At 42.3% G+C, this 8,985-nt stretch overlaps 1 pseudogene; it reads right to left on the minus strand.

Annotated features, from left to right (window-relative positions):
- Positions 1 to 261: 261 nt before the first annotated feature.
- On the minus strand, positions 262 to 3,019 carry LOC138599828 (uncharacterized; annotated as a pseudogene).
- Between the last annotated feature and the right edge of the window lie 5,966 nt (positions 3,020 to 8,985).

The following is an 8,985-nucleotide window of genomic DNA, read 5'->3' on the forward strand; positions in this document are numbered from 1 at the left end:
TCGTGATGTCATCGTGTGCTGGAGGGGTGTAGAGGCCGAGAGCAGGATAGGATACCCCCCCGATGGAGTCTAGACACTGGTGGTGATGATGGTGAAGAGAGGATGCAGGATGAGCTGAGCTGACTGGACACTGATGAAAAGGATGGAGGTGACTGGGGTGGAGGAGGGATGCAAAATCATATGTTTTTAAAGTTGAGGGGGCTAAACCTTTCCTCATATAATATTTGGATGACTCTAAATAGCTGATCATGGGGCCATGATTTAGAACAGAGTTAGCTGTTGAAGGGGCGGAACTTGAATAGGAAATGGGCTGGCTTCGGGGCAGATGCTCCGGAAGATCTGAAAGTTAAAGCGTGAGAGAGAGTCAGCAAGTTTATTGTAATGCCCGGGCACGTGACGGGCCGTGATTATGAAGTTGTGAGTTATGGACGACCATGTGATGCTACTCAGGAATGGCATGATATCTTTAGAAGAGGAGCGCCCTCTGTTGATCATGCTGACGACAGCTTGATTATCACAAAGCACTGAGATACGTTTGCGTTTCCAATGCTGACCCCACACGTGACATGCAACTGCAACGGGGTAAATTTCGTACAGTGCTGAGGACTGATCGAATTCGGAGAAAGCGGGAGGCCAGTGATCAGCGAACCACTGGCCTTGAAAGAACCCCCCAAAACCCACGGATTGAGCGGCATCCGTGAAAAAATTCAAGGAGTCAGAAGAATGTACCAAGTCATCATAGAAGAAGGTTATGCCATTCCAGTGCTCGAGCAGCAGGGACCAAAAACTCAGGTCGGAGCGGCACCCTTCATCTAATGAGATGACGTCATGTAAATTATGCACTGATGACGACATCTCTAGTAAACGAGATATGAAAGACCGCCCTTGAGGGATAACGTGCATGGCAAAGTTAAGATGCCCTAGAAGGGAAAGTAACTGCTGCTTTGTGATGTACTCAGCTGCGCAGTACGATTTTGAAATATCACGAATGCGCTGCAGTTTTTCGGCTGGGAGCGACGCTTTCATTAGTATCAAGCGTGATACCAAGAAACTCTAGACGTGTGTCGGGACCTACAGTTTTCTCTTCTGAGAGAGGAACGCCAACACCTGGAAGCAATGTTTTAGTTTTCCTAAAGAGGAGCCTGAGCCATCGTGAGGAGGATCTATCAGGAGGAAGTCATCAAGCAGATGAAGAACGGAGGGAACCCTGAATTGGTTTAATAGGATCCAGCAAAGCGCCTCAGAAACAAGGTTGAATATGCACGGGCTACTTCTACACCCGAATGTCAGGCGCACGGCGAAGTAGTACTTTGAATCCCACCTGATGCCGAAAAGAGGCCATTGAGATGGATGAATGGGGACAATTTTGAATGCGTCGGTGATATCTGCTTTGGAGAGCCACGCGCCTTGCCCTGCTAACTTTATCAATTTGATGGCGTTATCGACTGATGCGTAGTGAAGAGAAAAAGGTTCAGGCGGAATAAGACTGTTAACGCTCGCAACGGGGCCGGAGCGCGGCGCGGACAGGTCGAAAATTAACCTTTTCTTCCCTGAATATTTCCTTGTAGCTACGCCTAAGGGGCTAGTGCGAAATACCGAAAAGGGAGAAGACTTGAATGGACCTATGAAATACCCTTTATTACCTCTTTCTCTAATAGTTGCGAGACTATTTCTGGCTCTTTCGCTGCAGACTGGAGATTTTTTGTTACGTACGTAACTGAGGGAGAAGCTAAAACTCCGACCCGAAAACCCTGAGAGAGCCCTGTAAGAAGGTGATCCACGAACACTGAATCAGGATGAGATGACAGTTCTGCTGCTAAATATTTAACATTTATTGGTGTAGAAGGGTGAAAGTTCAGAATGTCTTTGAACCACGTCGGTTCTCTTGGCGTGCAAAATTCCGAGACGGAACGATGCGCCGTGGGCAGACGGACCGGGGATGTGCATCCCTGCAACTGCTGCAAACGTGAAGAAAATGGCAATCAGGAAATGAGCAGACATTTTCATTGCATTTGTTGCAGATTGGCGTGCTATTAAAGAGATGCACCTGACGGCCACGGGTGGAGGTGGGGGCTTGAAGAGAGACTGCTGAAACGGCACTGAGGGGCACAGGGAGGCGGAATGACCTGAATGCCCACATGAGCTGCAGGTAATGATTTGATTTCCTCCGGCGAACATCACTAGGAGCTCGGTGTCGAGAATCGACCAGTCCAGGCGGATGTTATATTGTGAAATGTTCAGAGCGGCTTTTCTTGAGAAAGCTTTGTGGTACTGAAAGAATATGTTTTTTCCATACTTGAGATTGAGATCACTGATGAGAGACAAATAAGCATCGAGTTCTTGTCTTCTCTCGGGGAAAGCAGAGCACATAACATCACGGAATATGCCGAAAGCTGCTACGAACTGCCCGAAACTCAAATCATTATTAAGCCGGGGATCGGCGAACTTAAAGACGGCAGTTAAATTTTCGCCTGTAGCGACGCTATTAGCGCACTCTGGTGAAGGCAGGATAAGGCTGACTAGATTAATGTCTTTGCCATCTAAGATTTAGACCTTAACCGGGGAGATATGTACGCTGATTGAGGAATGTAAGGCCTACCTAAAATAGGATTGGATTTGTCGGTTCTGCGTGAGAGGGGGACCGGCAAGAGACATTTCTCCTCTTGGGCTGAGGAGCTTGCGAGGGACCTGATTTCCTCGTTCTTTTCCGACCGCGAGTTGGTACAGGAGAGGAGATGATGGAAGCAGCCGGTTGCTCGGCGCGATATGAGCATTCTCCCTGTTCGTAATTTGATAATTCCGCCAACTCGCGGAGCTGGGAGAGAGAAATACCTGGTGCTGGAGTGATGCCACGACCATGAAGCTGAGACATAAGGAATCCTGCCTCGCCTTTTGATGGACTGTCACGAACTGCAAGGCGAGCGCTCCTGTGCAGGCTGTCCGGGGAGATGGAAGCTATCTCCGGCAACACATCGCCTCCTAGATCCTCCGCGAGTTGATCGTGGTCAGAGTCGGACATTGGAGGAAAATGAAACAACGAGATGCAACAAAGGGTGAGTAGGAAATGTTCCATTCGCAATAATTGTCTGAAACAATGAGCAGACTGCGGAAGAGAGAGGAGCAGATTTAAAGTTTGACAGCAGTAAGATGATTGGTTCACAGACGTCGTGTCTAACTCTGGTTGGTTAATGCTTAAATGGGAACGCCCATAATCAGCTGATCGCGAAACAGGAACAGAGGGGGGAAAGAGAGAGAGTGTAGTATGAATGAAGTTAATGATGAATGAATGAATGAGAACCGTCTTCCTGCTTGAACTTTCGCTAAGCTACATTTGTCATATTTATGCTCAGTTTCCACGTTGCATATGAAGCAAATGTATTTATGCCGCCAAATGCCCTTGCGCTATGTGCTTTACACTATGCTCTATAGATATATAGATATGGGACGGAGTTTCTTTTGCTGTAGCTTCAGGATGTCACCATGCTTCCCGTGCATGCACCTGGCTCAGAATCTTTTATTTGTCCAGTCCAATGTCTTTTAGCTCTGCCAAAAAGGTGTCTGATAATTTGACATCATCTTTGCCAGCTGTTGCTTTTGTAGGCAGGCACTCTGTGACCTCATGACTAACTTAGAAACAGAATGACAAACATGTATTCCATCTACGCATATGACACTTTTGCTCCTTCTGTTGATCGAACTGGAATAGGCCTTGAAGCATAGCACTATAAAGGTGTTTTCTTAGTGCAGTCTGATCATTGCATGCATGCTCTTAATGAAATATTTTAGAGCAACGTGACTTGCTCACATTTAGTGCCTAATTTGATGTGGTGACAACTGGGTCATAAGTTAAGTCAAGTGTGCAAATGTGACTTTATGCAAATAATATCAACATGGTATGTCTTAAAGGGTATTTCATTTCATTTAGCAGAGAGGTTTTCACTTTAATATGGTTATTTTCATTAATAAAATCTGAAGCTTGTCAATAGAGGCTTGGCCTGCAGGTGGGCTTGGGGGCATGATTGGGGGCTTATTGGTGGGGCTTGCAAATGCCTACTTTCATTACAGATTAACTAGATAACTGTAGTGTGTGCATGATGTCAGAGTGCTGCCGACATAACATCATTAACACTGTAAAAAATGGATCTTTGAAATGAATGATTTTTTAGATCTCTTGACTGACTCTTATACATGAAATAGTGATTTGATTTACACAGGCCCTTGCCTGGCTTTGTTAATGGCTCACTCTAGAGGGGGTGAGGGCCTGTAGTGGGCCTAGGCTGTATGGAGATGCAAGATAGATCCAAAGGGAAACATGACAGAAAGCCGAACAGGGAGAAATGCAGATTTTATTTGCTATTTCAGTTCTAACAGTGCCCATATCCTCACAAATACTGAATTTTTAACAACTTGTGTTTTCAGCTGTACGTTTGATTCAAGCCAGTACAAAGTAACATGGAATCAACTGTCTGCTTTCATGAAATGTTCAATATTCAGATACTACAGGGATCTTCCTTTAAGTTTGGTCCCATGCTTCAATGTACCCGTCTTCTCCATTTTATCCAACACAGACAGAATTCAGGTAGCTTGCTTACACATAACACAAGTCTGAGATTCAACACTCAACATGCACTGCTTCTAGTCAGAGGTCATAGTTATGCCTTCCATCAAACAAGCTTTCATGTCACTTGCTCTAAATACAGTTTCCTAGGTTAAGCTGTCTTTTACACTCATACAAATCAATGCATTTACAATTACCATGATTACCATGATTGCATCAAGTGCACACATCTTGTTACTACTTCATTTTTTATAGAATAATTGCCACTTACAGAAATCATGCTGCTTAAGTGTCATTCATCCAAGAGAAAAATAAACAGACTGTTGCCTTTTTACACAAATACAGATGTTCAGCCTCTGTCTTGACAAATAGTTTAATCCTCTTTGACTAACTTGGCAAGCACCATGATTGGTATTTTTTTATGCTATGGAGATGGCAGCCTGACACGCATTCTTAAGACTGCATGTTTTTTTTTTAATTATAAGCTGACTTGTAATGGGTCATGCCTCTACACATATGGAAGCTGTTAGGAGGTCTTACCATCACTGCTACATGCTAACCTGTGCAACATCATGCCACCAAACTGTTCCTGTCTAACAAGCCATTTGCAGGCTGCAAATGTATTTCAGAATGACTCAGAGTTTGTACATATGAACTGTAGAGAGAGTAAACATCATCAATGATATATTTACAAGCTGCATCAGCTTTGCCTTTCATAAGGGGTCTCAATGTTTAAGAACAGCATTTCCCAATCATGGGTTCTTGTAACTTCATCTAGGGGCAGCTGTGGCTCAGTGGTAGAGTCGGTCGTCTCAATTGGAAGGTTGTGGGTTCGATCCTTGACTGCTACAGTGACATGTAGATGTGTCCTTGGGCAACACACATTTGGGATTCCAAATTGAAAGACTAGAAAAGCACTCTTTAAGTACAGTCCATTTATCCAAAGTCTTGAACATAGAAAGAATGTGGAATAGCTCAACTGATTCGAAAGAAATCTATATTATTATTATTCTTATAATATCATTACCATATCGAGACAGTCATGTTGCCAATGAGACGGCATGGAAGCTTGTTAGCAAGCAAGCAGTGGGATATCAAAATAGTTAAATGGTTAAAATAGCTAGCTAAAAGTGGTTTGATATGGAATAAGGTCAAATCAACAGACATTTAGAATATATACATATACAACTGGATGCCCCTTGGACACCTTGGTCTCAATGTGTACTTGTGTGCATGAAAGAGTTAAGCCTAACATGAAGTGTTAAGTGCTTTGCATGCTGTGTCAACTTGAAAAGTGCTGTATAAGTTCAATCCATTTATCATTTCCTTTCAACATAAGCCACAAACACACTCCCACAGAACTTGTGTTTGACCTCATCCATGAGTGCACAGGGTTGTATTGCCTTTCCTGCTCTGTCTGAGTTACCTTGATATGTGCCATCAGCCACTTCTTTAAGGTTGGCCACTCAGTCTAAGAAATGTCTCAATGTCTGTTTTTTTCCTGGAATCTCAAAGTCAGAAGTATATATCATTGTGCAGATTTAAGGAGGTCTTTGTCAGCCCATACTTTGAACCCAGGGTCATGTTTCTTAGCACACATATTCTGTGACCCCATATTGGAGTAGAAGATGATATAATTTAATTTGTACCTAAATGTAGCTGAGCGTAAGTTCAACCAGGAAGACTGTTCATACTCATTCATTCATTAGCCTCATTCATTCACGTCACATTCTCTCTCTCCCGCTCTGTCCATCCTGTCTGGTGATCAGCTGATTATGGGCTTATACTATTTAAGTACTAAACCAACCAGATTCAGCCTCAATGTCTGTCGCCCAATCATCCCGCTGCTGTCAAATTTTAAATCCGTTCTTCTCTCTTCCGCAGACAGTTTGTAGTTTCAGCTCGATCATTGCGACCCTCCTCCAATCCATCTCATCAGTGTCCAAGTCCAGCTCCTCAGATCATCCTGTCTTCACCATCATCACCACCACCAGTGTCTAGACTCCATAGGGGGGTATCCTATCCTGCTCTAGGCCTCTCAAAATCTTCAAGTACATGAAGACATCACGATGTCTAATCGCCAAAGACTTTGCACATTTCATTCTTTCCAAACTTGTAAATAAATAATTGTTCAATCTTAATGAAGTCCTGATTGAAATGACTTTACACTTTAAACCAGACTTCAATTGTGTTTCTGATGAAAGTCTTTAATAGCTTTGGAGAGTCTGAGAACAAATACAAACCTAATCGTAATGAAATATTTATACAGCATTTAAATTCCACCCAGGGTATATAAGTGTCCTCCGAAAAAAATATTCATTGCTGCTTGTATTTAAGCTGCTCAGTAATTCCAGAATAGAAAAAAACGGAGTAATCAGGTTTGGGGGAGATAACAACTAAACTTTAAAATAAATGTTCATCTTTATAATATTATTACGTAATAGTTAGCAAAGAGCAAGGTATACATGGTTAAAATAGTTAGCTAAGGGGAGCCATGTTACCTCACCTGGTAGAGCACACACATCATGAAGCCAGACAGAGCCCTTGTGCTGTCATCCAATTTTTCTCTTCCTGCCTTTCCTTCAGCTTTCCAATAAGGCAAATATGACCCAACATAACCTTTAAAATAAAGTGAAACGTGGTTTGCTAAAATTGTATGAATGCTAATGTAGTTAAATTATTAAAAAAGTCTTAACACTTAGTTTTAGATGGATAAAATATGGAATAGCTGAAACAAATAGTTGAAATCAGCCTACAGTTACTGATAAATGTTATAGCTACACTTATGGATTATTAATGAAAATATTAAGCTGAATATACAGCTCGCCCAAAAACTCACAGTTTGATTGTGAGTCAAAAAGCATTTGTATTCATTTGAAATGAACACATTTGGAACATGACAGGAGGGCTCAATAAAGGGGTACTTGAGTTCATGTGATGGCTACGGCTAGACAGAATTTAAATGACTTGTTTTATGTGACAAATTAACACAAGTTTGCAATTGGCACAAAACAGATTCAGCTAAGTCCTTCAACATAAGCTACCTAGATTTACAGCACCTAGAGTAAAAGTTGCTCTCATCCCTTCAATGCTGCGGTGGCTGTTTTTCGAGGTGATTGGGTAAGAATGGCTTCCAGCAGGAAAATGTAGCATTTGAGGCCCACATCAATTTAAAAACTGCAATTCCAGTGTCTTAACCCTCATACGTTTGGGTGTGCAGTGTGCCTGCTTGTGTCTTTGCCGATGTGTGCACCACCTCTATCAGAGTTAGGCCACCAAGCTGCTGTGTTAGCTAAAATAGCAGCTGACCCCACTGGCCTAAGCCTAAGTGACTCTGTAACGATAAAGACAGAGTGGTTAGCAATGACACACTCAGGATATGTAATTAACGCTTGTGTGTGTGTATGTGTGGGTGTGTGTGTGTGTGTTACTGTTACTCCTGCTTTTCATTTGGCAGTTTAACCAATTAAATCCTGCCACGGGACAGCAGATTCATTCACACACACTAATGGCAACTCCTCCTATTAAACCTTTGTTGAATTAGTTTCAGGTTAAACTGATAAATGAAGTTCTTTCTCTTTAGCCTTATCTCAATGCTCCTGCACTGAAGATTACAGAGGTTTACAGTGTGTGGGTACAGTTCTATGCATTCATGTACAGTATGTTCATCTCTGTATTTATTTATGTTGGTGGTATTTTGCGCTCAAATTCATGTTTGTCAGTGTGTCTTTGAGGAGGAGAAAGATTTTCTTCGGATTGATCCAGTCTTGACATTGCCGCTGCCAAGCAACAGTTTACACAGTGCCACGCTGCACTGCCTTTAGCACAACAAAACAATGTGCCACCTGGCAAGTTGCCCCACAGTGTGAGTATTTTGTGTGTGTCTGTGTGTTAAAAGCAAAGAGAGAGACAAAGAGCTCGAGGCATGCTGTCGTGTGATGTATTTTTTTGTGTGTCGATCTGTGTGCTTACGTATGTGTTGCTTGGTTCTGTATTGTCATACTGTACTGTTTAAAAAACTAGGGTAGGATTTCTCGTCACACACTAAGTTTGTCAGAACAGCTGCAGAGGAACTGCTCATCGCTTTTCAGAGTAACAGGTAGGTAATGAGAGCAGTGCATTCTGGTTGCACGGAGACTCAGTTACTTAAAGTTAAAATATCCAATGGAAACAATAGGTGGAGCAGTCAGCCTATTTTTGATGCACAAATGTACGTCAAACAAATTACTGTAACAAGTCATTTATTTTTGATTTTTTTTAAATACTGGTCATATTCTTATTATAAATACTCAACGTTGAACTCTATTGTGTCTTTTCTAAATCTGTATTTAGTAAATGTTGTGGGTTAGTGGAAGGAAAAAAGTAGCATTCCTTCTTCTTCTTCAAGATACATGAACAAACCAGAATATCTTTTATTACGTATGTAA

This window comes from Semicossyphus pulcher, unplaced genomic scaffold (assembly GCF_022749685.1).
Source record: "Semicossyphus pulcher isolate SPU_LCO1_2020_fin unplaced genomic scaffold, fSemPul1.0.p SCAF_20, whole genome shotgun sequence".
Taxonomy (NCBI): domain Eukaryota; kingdom Metazoa; phylum Chordata; class Actinopteri; order Labriformes; family Labridae; genus Semicossyphus; species Semicossyphus pulcher.